Below are 15,971 nucleotides of genomic sequence, written 5' to 3' on the forward strand. Positions count from 1 at the left end.
GGCTATCAGTAGTTCTAATGGAATGTTGTCTACTCCGGGGGCCTTGTTTCGACTCAGGTCTTTCAGTGCTCTGTCATACTCTTCACGCAGTATCATATGTCCCATTTCATCTTCATCTACATCCTCTTCCATTTCCATAATATTGTCCTCAAGTACATCGCCCTTGTATAGACCCTCTATATACCCGTTCCACCTTTCTGCTTTCCCTTCTTTGCTTAGAAAAAAAAATGGCTCTGAGCACTATGGGACTCAACTGCTGAGGTCATTAGTCCCCTAGAACTTAGAACTAGTTAAACCGAACTAACCTAAGGACATCACAAACATCCATGCCCGAGGCAGGATTCGAACCTGCGACCGTGGCGGTCTTGCGGTTCCAGACTGCAGCGCCTTTAACCGCACGGCCACTTCGGCCGGCTCTTTGCTTAGAACTGGGTTTCCATCTGAGCTCTTGATATTCATACAAGTTGTTCTCGTTTCTCCAAAGGTCTCTTTAATTTTCCTGTAGGCTGTATCTATCTTAGCCCTAGTGAGATAAGCCTCTACATCCTTAAATTTGTCCTCTAGCCATCCCTGCTTAGCCATTTTGCACTTTCTGTCGATCTCATTTTTGAGACGTTTGTATTCCTTTTCGCCTGCTTCATTTACTGCATTTTTATATTTTCTCGTTTCATCAATTAAATTCAACATTTCTTCTGTTACCCAAGGATTTCTACTAGCCCTCGTCTTTTTACCTACTTGATCCTCTGCTGCCTTCACTACTTCATCCCTCAAAGCTACCCATTCTTCTTCTACTGAACTTCTTTCCCCCATTCCTGTCAATTGTTCCCTTATGCTCTCCCTGAAACTCTGTACAACCTCTGGTTTAGTCAGTTTATCCAGGTCCCATCTCCTTAAATTTCCACCTTTTTGCAGTTTCTTCAGTTTTAATCTACAGGTCATAACCAATAGAGTGTGGTCAGAGTCCACATCTGCCCCTGGAAATGTCTTACAATTTAAAACCTGGTTCCTAAATCTCTGTTTATTAAGTTATGCTCTGCACAAAATTCTACCAGACGGCTTCCTCTTTCATTTCTGTCCCCCAATCCATATTCACCTACTATGTTTCCTTCTCTCCCTTTTCCTACTCTCGAATTCGTCACCCATGACTATTAAATTTTCGTCTCCCTTCACTACCTGAATAATTTCTTTTATTTCATCAATTTCTTCATCTTCTGCAGAGCTAGTTGGCATATAAACTTGTACTACTGTAGTAGGGGGAAGCACTTACTTGTTTAAATTACCCCCCCCCCTCCCCCGGATAGTCGAGAGCGTTAACGAGGCAACAAACCGCTTCTGAGATACAAACCTGCCCCAGATCGAATCTGCCTCGTGGTTTAACAACGAAGACTGGTGCGCCAGCTAGCCTGAATGCGGTTTGTAGGTGGTTTCCGACATCCATTTAGCTAAATAACAGGCTGGTACCCAAGTCCCGCCTCAGATATACTCTACACAAACTTTTAGAAGCACGTTCTCGTACCTGAATATAAGCACACAGACAGATGGGGTAGGCCGGCCGGGGTGGCCGTGCGGTTCTAGGCGCTACAATCTGGAACTGTGTGACCGCTACGGTCGCAGGTTCGAATCCTGCCTCGGGCATGGATGTGTGTGATGTCCTTAGGTTAGTTAGGTTTAAGTAGTTCTAAGTTCTAGGGGACTGATGACATTAGAAGTTAAGTCCCATAGTGCAACAGAGCCATTTGAACAGATGGGGTACTATGATTCGGTCAGGGGAGGAAGTTGTCATCAGGAAGGGTATCCAACAGGGTGTATACGACCCGGGAGATACGGGAATTTTTTCATCCGGGAGAAAACCGGGAAAAACCTGGGAATTTCTTAGAATTCCGGAAATTTTTCATTGTTTTAATTTTCAGTTAAGTTTTTGTAATTTTGACTGGTAAGAACCGATAGTCTAACAAAGGATATTACTGTATCCCGCTACTGCAGAGTAATACTGCAACAACAAAACATAAACGAGAGAAAAAAATGAAAATAACTTAAATTGCAAAGGAAATGAGCCATATACAACGACGACACATAGTGCTCATGCAAGCGTCTGCCAACAGCAAAATGCGGCACGGGCTTTAGGAAGGTTATGCAATGCTTCGTAACAACAAATTGCCTCCGATGGGCGTGACGTCACAACTGTTTACATTAGATTCGTTTTAGCAGTTACGAGCGGGATCATGCGCATGCGCAGTTGAGTAATACTTTCCCCCGCTTCTGGCTACAGAAATGTGGCTGTTGGCCGTGTAAGCAGTCGCAGCAAGCAGCTAGATGCTACCGGAAAAATTTTACTGGAGCGCCCAAGCTGTCACATCCATGCATGCGCAGCGAGCCCAGATCTAGGAGGGTGGGGGGGGGGGGGGGCAAATTCATGTTCTTGAGGGAAAGAACCTTGTTTCGCAAAGCGACTAGCATCCAGCGCACGTTAGTGTATCGATTATTCGTATGACTCGAAACGCATTCATGTCGGTTTTTGAACACATTCTAAGTTGATTTCTGAATGAATCGTAAGTTGATTTGTAAAGCGTGCATAGTGTACATGATGTCTCTGTCAGAGGAATCCTCGTCGCATCTAGAAATAAACTTTCCGCAGACAAAAGGGGTCGGGGCTATACGAGCTGAGCGGAGTAAGGCTGAACGCATGTATGGCAACCGCTGTCTGTATGGTTGATTGGGTTTGCGAATGATGAGCGTTGTTATAATTACCATACTAGCGAAATCCATAGATTCAGACTACAGGAGTGGAAATAAACGAATAACAGGTAAGAAAGATTACGATTACTTTCTCGGTGTACCCAATAAAAAGAAATTTTGACAGAAAATTTTTGGCCAGATCGTTGTACTAGTAAGGGCCAGTTGTACAGTCCCCGGCTAGCAGTCGCTTTAAGTTCCATTCTGGAAGTACCGCGGGAAACTCGTTGTACGAACGTTTAACAACGTCCAGCCGGAGAATAATCGCGGGATAACCTAAACCGGTGATTCTGGCAGAGTTAGTGAAGTTAACCGGCGAATAAGCTTTGACATTGGCAGGAACAGTTACAGAATTAGTGATCACGAGATTGTTTATTAGAACGAGGAAGGGGAAGAAACGGGGACATCACACAAATTATGGAACAATATGACAATTCCAAGTTTGTATAAAAATTTCGTACTATTACTTTTCGATCTCATGCTTGAGGAACTGGAGCGTATGAATGAAGTGTGAAACTATTTCCTAACGTAAAGCTTTTTGCTTGTAGTGGGCCTAATAGGCATTTGATATTGGTACTTTGTGAATTATATTCTGTCGTTACAAAAAAGATTATTTGTGCCAAAACAGTCTCGTTTATTTGGTGTGTTACAATTGTTGCAGTATTAGAAAGACCTATTTTGTTCTATCTAGCAGACAGTGACAAAATAGACGTAATCAGATCGGGAAACCACACCAGTCTTGGATCCTATTTGTATTAACAGCTTTTTCAGTATTAGACAACGACGTTTCGACTTTCCATGTAGCCAAACGTTTGACGAACTTTGATGAGGTAATAGATTCTTTCGCAGAAAGGAAAGCACGCCATGTAAAGCTGTAGCAAGATTAGAGAGACAAAAATTCTAGGAGCGAAGGATTGATGAAATGTGTATTGTCTTGCTTGTCTCATGTCTTTACTGGGTTTATATATCCTACATTTAATTTTGTCACCCAAAGCAGCTAGTTGTTAACTGATAGGGAATAACGAGTACAAAATTTCTTTACTGGGTTTATATATCCTACATTTAATTTTATGTCACCCAAAGCAGATAGTTGTTAACTGATAGAGAATAACGAGTAGCCGGCCGGTGTGGCCGTGCGGTTAAAGGCGCTTCAGTCTGGAACCGCGTGACCGCTACGGTCGCAGGTTCGAATCCTGCCTCGGGCATGGATGTGTGTGATGTCCTTAGGTTAGTTAGGTTTAATTAGTTCTAAGTTCTAGGCGACTGATGACCTCAGAAGTTAAGTCGCATAGTGCTCAGAGCCATTTGAACCAATAACGAGTACAAAATTTCTGAAGTTTTTTTTTAAGTGGGACAGGATGTCAAACCGGCCGGCTGTAATCAGGAGAGGCACCACAGGACATACACGTTTCAATTCCACAGAGCGAAGTACAGTGGCTTGGGCTAGAAGAATGCTGTACTTTGGCACACTTACGACCAAATAACATATGTTACATTTCCTCGAACACATATGTTTTATGAATCAGACTCTTCAGAAAGATGTGCGCTACAAAATGAACATATTTTTGAAAATTCGATTTTTTTTTTTCGACGTCCTATCTCAAACGCTTTCGGGAGTGGCGGGGTATTGCCCCGGTTCGGAAATATCATTGATCCGGGGCTGATGCGCAGAGCAGTCTGAGTTAGTGGGGAAGTGAGTAGTCTACACGTGATCCATTTTTACATTTAGTGATTTTGCTGTTTACTGCTCTCACGTCAAATGAAAATAAAACAGATTTCTGTCGCCGGGAGCTATCAAGTGAATTAAAATACATTGACATAATTACGGAAGGCTAAAATGTGTTACTAGTTGCAGACTATTTTATTTCCACCATTCTGACTGTCAAGCATTAATTGCCTTGCAGAAGAATGACGTCATTTTTGTCGGTTTGCTAAAGAAATGTTCTTTTATTAATCTTTTCCTCTGAGGCAGACAATATATTTGAAACGAAGTGTTCAATTCCACACACTGTTAGCTGCATTTCAAGTGCACGTTTTCAACATATAGCACGTAAGGCATATTTGCCATAATAAAGAACAAAACTTGAGATAACACAATACTGGTACTCCAAGAAAATTTACATCCCGAAAACCACATTGAAAAGCTTAATGTCAGGTCGTGACCTACTTCACTGGGAACCTGGACATACGCATGGATGTGCACTTTAAATGTGCACATTTTAGTGTGGATCACGAAATTCCGATGCTCTTGAGTATCCTCCGATGTCTTGCTTCTTTTATGACACAATTTAAGATCTTTTAATGCTTTACACGTACGAACGTACGGGCCTCCTGCGTAGCTGCGCAAGCGCGGTGACGCCTGTCATCTGGCGGTCCCTGGCAACTGCAGAAACGAACCTATTTCTAACAGATCGCTGGAAAATATTCCAAATGGTGGTTTGAAAAGCGTTACCAGCAAAGTACCATTCTGGCAGTTACACCGGAACTATGTGCGAGGATGTACGATGAATTTCTTAAATCACAGTGTGTTTGAATCTCATTTAAAAATCAACTCTTCGATGACGAGCCATTTAGATGAATTTAGAGCCCAGAAGATCAGACATTTATGTCTGTATTAAAAAATTTACTGGCACATTTGTGTGATATATCTTAAATTGTAACACGTGCATATAAGACAAACATTATATGTGAAAGCTTAGCTTCTCTTGCAGCGTATTAATCTTATAGACAAATATTCTATGTAAAAGTTTTGCGTTTCGTGTAGCAACACTATGTATATTAATTTTAACGACTAACTTTTTCTATTTGTGTGTTCGCGCTACTTAACAGTGATGTTGCTATTCGCTGACTACCTCACGTGTCCTAAGCTCTGAATACCCGCTGTCATCGGCTGGTGAGATCACGTGACATGAGCTCTTGACTGGCTTACAAAAGCGCATCGCAATCTCGATTTCAATGCTTCAGAAAGTAACATGCGGTGTTTGATGGAATTCGAATTTATACTTTCGTAATACGAAAATATGCAGCGTACATGTTGCTGCACATCAAAGATCTTTCCAAAACGCGTTTTTTCCCCTGCGTTTAGTTTTCTAAAGCGCCGGGAAATTCTACGTCCGTGTATAAAACCATAATCATTCAAAGGACTGATAACCTATAAAGTTCCGAAAGAAAACATACTGTCAGTTAACAGGGAAAAAGTATGTTTTCCCCCTGGAGAAAGTGTGTTTTTAACTGGGAAATCCGGGATAAATCAGGAATTTTTTTTCCTTGTCTGCGTATACACCCGGAATCCAACAACCAACTGGCACTAACGGTGCGACAACGCATATAACATTGCCGACCCCACAGCAGAAAGGCGAAAAGGGAAAAAAAAGAAGGGGGTAAAAGAAAAGTCACTTAAATATTTTATTGTTATCGTTGAAACTGGCAAACATTCAGGTAATCGCTTTAGTATTCAGTGTCTCGGTGTTCAAAAGTATGGACAATATACCAGCTTCATTCAAGTCAGCTCTTCCCATGTGCCTTGTGCCATATGTCTCACTACATTGGCTCTTCTTTGGCACGTTTTCTGCAGACATCTTTCCTAATCATTCTTTCTAGGTTCTATTTGTGTCATATTTAATCTGCCTGCTGAACTATTAACAAGATTCTGAAGCACTGGTTACAGAGACGTCTAATTTTTCCTTCTCCACTTTTCTTAGCAATCATTTGGCTTCCAAATGCTCCTGTACTGCAGACATGTGCCGCAGTGCTTTGCCATATTCGCAACAGCACCCAAGAACTATGGCTACACCTTTGAGACAATACCTGTGAATTTTGTACACTACTTGCCATTAAAATTGCTACACCAAGCAGAAATGCAGATGATAAACGGGTATTCATTGGACAAATATATTATACTAGAACTGACATGTGATTACATTTTCACGCAATTTGGGTGCATAGATCCTGAGAAATTAGTACCCAGAACTACCATCTCTGGCCTTAATAACGGCCTTGATACGCCTGGGCATTGAGTCAAACAGAGCTTGGATGGCGTGAACAGGTACAGCTGCCAATGCAGCTTCAGAATGTGCTGGCCAGGACAGCAGTCGAACATTTTCTGTATCCAGAAAGGCCCGTACAGGACCTGCAACATGCGGTCGTGCATTATCCTGCTGAAATGTAGGGTTTCGCAGGAACCGAATGAAGAGTAGAGCCACGGGTCGTAGCACATCTGAAAAGTAACGTCCACTGTTCAAAGTGCCGTTAATGCGAACAAGAGGTGACCGAGACGTGTAACCAATGGCACCCCACACTATCATGCCGGGTGATACGCCAGTATGGCGACGACGAATACACGCTTCCAATGGGCGTTCAACGCGATGTCGCCAAACACGGATGCGACCATCATGATGCTGTAAACAGAACCTGGATTCAGCCGAAAAAAAAAAGACGTTTTGCCATTCGTGCACCCAGGTTCGTCGTTGAGTACACCATCGCAGGCGCTCCTGTCTGTGCTGATAGCCCATGCTGCGGCAAACTTCGTCGAACTGTTCGTGCAGATGGTTGTTGTCTTGCAAACGTCCCCATCTGTTGACTCAGGGATCGAGACGTGGCTGCACGATCCGTTACAGCCATGCGGATAAGATGCATGTCATCTCGACTGCTAGTGATACGAGGCCGTTGTGATCCAGTACGACGTTCCGTGTTACCCTCCTGAACCCACCGATTCCAAATTCTGCTAACAGTCATTGCATCTCGAACAACGCGAGCAGCAATGTCGCGATACGATAAACCGCAATCGCGATAGGCTACAATCCGACCTTTATCAAAGTCGGAAACGTGATGGTACGCATTTCTCCTCCTTACACGAGGCATCACAACAACGTTTCACCAGGCAACGCCGGTCAACTGCCGTTTGTGTATGAGAAATCGGTTGGAAACTGTCCTCATGTCAGCACGTTGTAGGTGTGTGAATGCTCTGAAAAGCTAATCATTTGCATATCACAGCATCTTCTTCCTGTCGGTTAAATTTCGCGTCTGTAGCACGTCATCTTCGTGGTGTAGGAATTTTAATGGCCAGTGGTGTATTTGTTGGAGCGGAGGTCTCATATCACAGAGGTTCAGTTTCTCCTCGGTTCTTTTTAAGGACGACTATGCTTACTAATTGTCTCTCAGCACTTTAAGTCGCCTTTATAAGTAATATTTTTTAACATTTCAAATGAGCACTTCGTTTTTCCGGATTTATGTACCAGTATGACATATCAGTGGTAGTGGGGGACTGTTGTGGGGTAGGACAGTGCTTTGTTGTTCAGTAGCCCATTCGCTAAACTCAGAATTGCGTGCCAACATGCTATCAAGACACCAAATTCCTCATCTCACATCAACTGTGTTCTCTACGCATATCTTAGTATTAGTTGCTGGAAGGGAAAATAATTGAATGAATGTAAATAAATGTCTCTCATTCAGAACAAATTGAACATGATGCAGCTTGTAGGTTGGTAGCAATGTACAGTGTTGCTCCATGCTGCAGCTGTAGATGACAGTACCCCCGACGTGTAGCAAAATAAAGACTCAGTAGGACAGGATGTAGCTGTACATGACTGTTATTGGGAAGTGGGTATAGTAACACAACCTGTGATGGGTGATAAGAGCTTACGATACTTACTGTATCAGCACCTCCTTTAAGATACGTGCCGTCACTCAGCTTCAATAGAACCAATCCTGTGGAAAAACTTTGTATTACACTCGCTCCAACATACTGTTCTCTAGAGACGTTACATTAATGATGTTGTTGTGGTCCTCAGTCCTGAGACTGGTTTGATGCAACTCTCCATGCTACTCTATCCTGTGCAAGCTTCTTCATCTCCCAGTACCTACTGCAACCTACATTCTTCTGAATCTGCTTAGTGTATTCATCTCTTGGTCTCCCTCTACGATTTTTACCCTCCACGCTGCCCTCCAATGCTAAATTTGTGATCCCTTGATGCCTCAAAACATGTCCTACCAACCGATCCCTTCTTCTAGTCAAGTTGTGCCACAAACTTCTCTTCTCCCCAATCCTATTCAATACCTCCTCATTAGTTACGTGATCTACCCACCTTATCTTCAGCATTCTTCTGTAGCACCACATTTCGAAAGCTTCTATTCTCTTCTTGTCCAAACTATTTATCGTCCATGTTTCACTTCCATACATGGCTACACTCCATACAAATACTTTCAGAAACGACTTCCTGACACTTAAATCCATACTCGATGTTAACAAATTTCTCCTCTTCAGAAACGATTTCCTTGCCATTGCCAGTCTACATTTGATATCCTCTCTACTTCGACCATCATCAGTTATTTTACTCCCTAAATAGCAAAACTCCTTTACTTTACATTAATGATGATAAATTAAATATTGGTGCCCAAAGGTACCTCTTCTGAGGACAACTGTTACTTGTGATCTGGGAAAGGGAGAGAGAAAGTTGAACTGAAAAGGAATATCGTCTCCTTAAAATTTTAAATATTCTCACCAAAATGCGATTAAAGATCGCCGGCGGGTGCTCCAGCGTCACAAGCGACATCCCTGCATTGACCACCTCATCACCTTCAAACGGCTGCGTGCGCGGACCCGCCGCCTTATCCGCCAAAGCAAGCAGGAGTGCTGGGAGCGGTATGTGTCCACCATTGGCCTCCATGTCTCTCCATCGCAGGTCTGGGCCACGATCCGACGCCTCTACGGCTATCGGACCCCTGTAAGCGTCCCTGCGCTCTCACTGAATGGAGCAGTTTGTGCAGACTCCGACGAAATTGCCGACAGCTTGGCAGAGCATTTTGCTCTTAGTTCCGCTTCTTCCAATTACCCACTGGCCTTCCGCTCCATTAAAGAGCGGATGGAACGTCGGGGCCTTTCTTTTCGCACCCACCATTCTGAATCCCACAATGCTCCATTCAGTGAGTGGGAATTTCACAGTGCCCCTGCCGCTTGCCCTGATACCGCTCCTGGGCCAGATGGCATCCACTGTCAGATGCTGAAACACCTTTCAGTGGACTGCCAGCGTCGGCTCCTCGACCTTTACAACCGCATTTGGGTCGAGGGAGAGTTTCCGTCGCAATGGCGGGCAAGTATTGTTATCCCCATTCTGAAACCTGGGAAGAACCCTTTGGAGGTGGACAGCTACCGTCCCATTAGCCTCACCAACGTTCTTTGCAAATTGCTTGAACGGATGGTGAGCCGGCGGTTGAACTGAGTACTGGAGTCAAGGGGCTTTCTGGCTCCTTCTCAGGGTGGATTCCGTAAAGGCCGCTCCGCCGCCGACAATCTGGTGAGTCTGGAGTCGGCCATCCGTACTGCCTTTGCCCGCCGTCAGCACCCGGTCGCTGTCTTTTTCGACATGCGGAAGGCGTACGATACGACATAGCGTCATCACATCCTTTCTACGCTTCATGGATGGGGTATTCGGGGCCCCTCTGCCGATCTTTATCCGCAATTTTCTGTCGTATCGTACGTTCCGCGTGCAAGTCGCGGCCTCCCATAGTTCCTCCCGCGTCCAGGAGAACGGTGTGCCCCAGGGATCTGTTTTAAGTGTCTGCCTGTTTTTAATAGCCATTAACGGGCTCGCTGCGGCGGTGGGGACGTCTGTCTCAGCGTCCCTGTATGCTGACGACTTCTGCCTTTACTACAGCTCTACTGGCATTGCAGCTGTTGAACGTCGGCTGCAGGGCGCAATCCGCAAGGCGCAGTCTTGGGCTGTAGCGCATGGTTTTCAGTTTTCGGCTGCCAAGACCCGCGTTATGCGTTTCTGCCGGCGCCGAACAGTCCATCCTGAGCCGCAGCTTTATCTTGCCGACGAACTCCTTGCTGTGGTGGAGACCCACGGGTTTTTGGGTATAGTTTTTGACTTGGCTGGCTCATATTCGGCAGCTTAAACAGGCGTGTTGGCGGAATCTAAATGCTCTGAGATGCTTGAGCCACGCCCGCTGGGGCGCCGACCGATCTAGCCTGTTGCGGCTCTACCAGGCGTTAATCCAGTCCCGTCTGGATTATGGGAGTCTGGCTTATGGCTCAGCATCCCCATCTGCGTTGAGGGTGCTGGACCCGATCCTCCACAGCGGGATACGCCTAGCCACTGGTGCTTTCCGTACCAGCCCTGTGGACAGCATACTAGTGGAGGCAGGTGTCCCTCCCCTGCGGTTACGGCGCCAACGTTTGCTGGCCGCTTATGCTGCCCATGTTTTTAGCTTGCCCGGGCATCCAAACTATCGTCTCCTGTTCCCGCAATCGGTCGTCAATCTGCCAGAACGTCGGCCCCGTTCAGGTTATCCGATCGCGATCCGCGTGAAAGAGCTTCTCTCCGGGCTTAGGGTTTTCACTGTTCCAACTCCTTTTCGGGCCACTTTGCGTAAACCCCCATGGTGTGTTCCTCGCCCTTGCCTTCGGCTCGACTTGGCACAGGGCCCGAAGGACTCAGTCCCTCCAGAGTCCTTCCGCCGCCGCTTTTATTCCATCCTGGCCACGTATCAGGGCTCTGGAGTTGTATACACTGACGGTTCGATGGTTGCTGGTCGTGTCGGTTATGCGCTAACTCTAGGGGACCATTCCGAACAACGTTCCTTGCCGGACGGCTGCAGCGTTTAGACTGCTGAGCTGGTCGCCATCTTTCGAGCCCTAGAGTATATCCGCTCCTGCTCAGGGAGTCCTTCGTTATCTGTAGCGATTCCCTGAGCGGTTTACGAGCTCTCGACCAGTGTTTCCCTCGTTCTCGTCTGGTGATGGCTATCCATGAGTCCCTGCATACTCTTGCCCGTTGCGGCCGCTCTGTGGTCTTTGTGTGGACCCCCGGTCATGTCGGTATCCCGGGCAATGAATATGTTGACCGCCTGACGAAAGAGGCCACGAGTAAACCACCTCTGAATGTTGGCCTCCCTGAGACTGATTCGCGGGCAGTCCTCCGCCGAAAAGTTTTTGCGCTTTGGGACGCTGAATGGCGCGATCGGATCACGCCCAATAAACTCCGTGCTATTTAGGAGACGACGACTGTGTGGCGGTCATCCATGCGAGCCACCCGCAGGGACTCCGTCGTCCTTTGTCGGCACCGCATTGGCCACACCCGACTGACGCACAGTTATTTACTGTGTCGTGAGGATCCACCTCTTTCTCGTTGTGGGGCGTCCTTGACGGTGGTCCATATTCTGTTGGAGTGCGCTCTTTTAACTGTGCCCAGGCAGACTTTTGCGCTGCCTGATACTCTCCCTGCGCTTTTAACTGACGACTCTGCCATAGCGGACTTGGTTTTGCGTTGTATTCTGGCAGGGGGCTTTTATCGCTTAATGTGAATGTGTGTGTTTTTGTGTTGATTCTGGCCTATGGCCTACGATTTTAGTCTGCTTTTTTCATGTGTTCCTCGGTGGTTGGCTTTTCCCTTTTTTCTCTATGGTCGGCCAACCACCGTCACACTCGGTGTGATTTTAATTTGTTTTGACTGGCAGACGCGAGATGGCACAAGCGGTCTAACTCTGGTACGACACCCCCATTAATGGTCGAACGGCGACTTTTGGCTTTCTCTGTCCATCGGGGGAATGCGCGCCAAACGCAATTGGATGGCGCGGCATTCCCTGCACGCAGACTTGCGGCACTTGAGGAGCTTGCGGGGATGTGAAATGACGTGGCCAACTGTACCGAAAACGGGGAGGAGAAATTCTGGGCAACAGCCACTTGTGCTCCCAGGCGGCCACACTGACAAGGGCCAGCGTCGCTTAAATTCGGTGATGGGACGAGAACCGCGGTAGGCTGTTTATTAGGCCACGACAGTGAGCGTTTACTTTCTGTAAGGAATGTCTTGTTGTGTTTCATGTGACAACTTTGCAGGCGACCGGGGGGAAAAAAAAAAGAAGGATTGGAAATGAGCAGTTACAACACGGGGAGGACGGAAACCGGCCAAGGGCAATTCCAAACTTCGGCTTGGTGAGCGCAGAAAATTTCTTTCTTTCGTGGTAGCTGAGTGAGACAAGGGCGCCTGTACTCGGGGCTCTCAGGGAAAGTAGAAAACGCAATGTTATCAGGTGTTTTTCTTGCAAGAAATCGAGTCAAAAAGTCTGTGTTACGCACGTCTTTAACAGGTTGGGAACTTCAAATCTGTTTATGGCTACTTTACAAGCTCGCTATTCGTCTTCCAAAGTATTAAAAGTACACCATACCTCCTTGGAGTGAGAACAGATAGGTTTCGAATGGAGTGGAAATAACATAAAACTCTTCTTTCTCTCTCTCTCTCTCTCTATAACAAGTGTAATTAAAAACACAATTTCTCCCTACTCACTGACAAAATATCCGAACACTGCCTACTGTAACACACATGGTTCTACATTGACAGACGCGTAATAGCGGCAGTTTCAGTAAATTACTCACGCCTACTAATTGCAGAAACGGATAGCCCTCAATGAATTCGTTGTTGCATCACTACATTCACGGAAAAGCCACTTCCTTGTTTCCCATCGCTTCATTACACGCCAGAAGTGTTGTGTTTAAAAAACAAAAAGCAATTTAGTTTTATCCTTAGCTAATCCACGTCTAAGCAAAGATTGCTACAAGGTATCAATCGCTTACCAAATACCGCAAAATTAATCTGCACCTTCGAAATCAACCCGCTTTCCGGACACAGCTGAAATGTTGTCATGAACGAAACTTTATTTTTGTCTCTTTTGCGTGAAGAATGTATCTGCATATTCTGGATGAAAATTTGCACAGATATTCGATCGAGCTTTCCACGTCCTACGCGGAAGGAAAAGAAAAAGGAAGTGTTACCTTTTAAGTGTCTTCTGTTACTCGGCGTCGAATGTCGAACGTGCTGATTGATGTTCGTTCTTGCAGTTCACTGACGTCCTGTTTGATCGTCGCGCACAACACACACGAGTGCATCCAGCTCTCTTAGAACATCTGACAGTCTGAGCTGTGGTCCTTCAGTTGCTCGGCGACAGACGACCGCGCGTGACAATGCTGCCGTATTTGCTAGCACTAAGGGCCCTCCTGGAAGGATGGAAAGTAAAGTGTGGCTTGCATTGCGGCTGCAAAAAGCACTCATTCCGCAGATCTCATTCGCGGTTTCAACAGCCGAGAAAGAGGGCTCGTTGGAGACGGAGAGGAGGGCCCGGAGGCGGCAACCCGGACTTGGCCCGCCATCTTCCGGAGGGAACGGTAAATTAACTCCAGCAGCGGCCGGCGCCGCGAGCCGTATGGTGGTGCTCGCACAAAATGCATCGCTTTTCTCGGCAGAGGAGCGTTGTTGCGACTATCTGCCATCTAACTCGACAGCCAATAGCTCTCTTGTAAGGAGACAGGTACATGGACGGCCACCATTCTGTTCGCCGATTGCGAAAACGTCAGGAGCTCTCGTTACATCTCGATAGCGCGAGGCACTACAAATTCTCGCCTGTGGCGCGACGAAAGCATACTTACCTGGCGTAAGGGTTACCGTGATCATGAAGGCGGTTCCTCCGGGGTGAGGCTCTTCCATTGCACTTCGGTCGAGCTGACCCCCGCGATTACTCCAAATGTGAGTAACTCGGGCGCATAATTTTTGGTAGTCGGGACTTGCGTTCGCGCTGTCCCGGTGTTCATTTCAATTACAAACGCAGTATTGTGTGATAGCAGTCGGTAACTTGTGCGTCTGAGCGCTCGGCCAGCAACGTGTTTGGCAAGGGACTGCCAAACGCAGCAGCACTCGCGCTAGGCGCGTACCACGCGTCTGCGTCGACCTGGCGTCAAACCCAGAGCCAGAGCACACTGTCTGTTCGATAAGCGCGGGGGACGCGCACCAGTAGTAGCAGTAGCAGCGGCAGCCGCGAGATGGCACAAGCGGTCTAACTCTGGTACGACACCCCCATTAATGGTCGAACGGCGACTTTTGGCTTTCTCTGTGCATCGGGGGAATGCGCGCCAAACGCAATTGGACGGCGCGGCATTCCCTGCACGCACGGCGACCGCGGTGGCGCGAGCCGGCGTACACGAGGCGTCGCCCAGCCGAACGCTGTGTCGCCTGTGGCCAGGTACATGAGGGGCCGGAAGCAAGCGTCTGCTGCACTTGAGGAGCTTGCGGGGATGTGAAATGACGTGGCCAACTGTACCGAAAACGGGGAGGAGAAATTCTGGGCAACAGCCACTTGTGCTCCCAGGCGGCCACACTGACAAGGGCCAGCGTCGCTTAAATTCGGTGATGGGACGAGAACCGCGGTAGGCTGTTTATTAGGCCACGACAGTGAGCGTTTACTTTCTGTAAGGAATGTCTTGTTGTGTTTCATGTGACAACTTTGCAGGCGACCGGGGGGAAAAAAAAAAGAAGGATTGGAAATGAGCAGTTACAACACGGGGAGGACGGAAACCGGCCAAGGGCAATTCCAAACTTCGGCTTGGTGAGCGCAGAAAATTTCTTTCTTTCGTGGTAGCTGAGTGAGACAAGGGCGCCTGTACTCGGGGCTCTCAGGGAAAGTAGAAAACGCAATGTTATCAGGTGTTTTTCTTGCAAGAAATCGAGTCAAAAAGTCTGTGTTACGCACGTCTTTAACAGGTTGGGAACTTCAAATCTGTTTATGGCTACTTTACAAGCTCGCTATTCGTCTTCCAAAGTATTAAAAGTACACCATACCTCCTTGGAGTGAGAACAGATAGGTTTCGAATGGAGTGGAAATAACATAAAACTCTTCTTTCTCTCTCTCTCTCTCTCTATAACAAATGTAATTAAAAACACAATTTCTCCCTACTCACTGACAAAATATCCGAACACTGCCTACTGTAACACACATGGTTCTACATTGACAGACGCGTAATAGCGGCAGTTTCAGTAAATTACTCACGCCTACTAATTGCAGAAACGGATAGCCCTCAATGAATTCGTTGTTGCATCACTACATTCACGGAAAAGCCACTTCCTTGTTTCCCATCGCTTCATTACACGCCAGAAGTGTTGTGTTTAAAAAACAAAAAGCAATTTAGTTTTATCCTTAGCTAATTCACGTCTAAGCAAAGATTGCTACAAGGTATCAATCGCTTACCAAATACCGCAAAATTAATCTGCACCTTCGAAATCAACCCGCTTTCCGGACACAGCTGAAATGTTGTCATGAACGAAACTTTATTTTTGTCTCTTTTGCGTGAAGAATGTATCTGCATATTCTGGATGAAAATTTGCACAGATATTCGATCGAGCTTTCCACGTCCTACGCGGAAGGAAAAGAAAAAGGAAGTGTTACCTTTTAAGTGTCTTCTGTTACTCGGCGTC

The 15,971-nt window shown here is 46.5% G+C and overlaps 1 non-coding gene across 1 annotated transcript; it reads left to right on the plus strand.

The window, feature by feature from the left end:
- The first annotated feature begins 14,144 nt into the window (after positions 1 to 14,144).
- On the plus strand, positions 14,145 to 14,307 carry LOC126237682 (U1 spliceosomal RNA). Its single transcript, XR_007545156.1, has one exon. It is a non-coding gene; the product is annotated as a U1 spliceosomal RNA (small nuclear RNA).
- Positions 14,308 to 15,971: the final 1,664 nt, after the last annotated feature.

This window comes from Schistocerca nitens, chromosome 2, assembly GCF_023898315.1.
Source record: "Schistocerca nitens isolate TAMUIC-IGC-003100 chromosome 2, iqSchNite1.1, whole genome shotgun sequence".
In the NCBI taxonomy this organism is placed as follows: Eukaryota; Metazoa; Arthropoda; class Insecta; order Orthoptera; family Acrididae; genus Schistocerca; species Schistocerca nitens.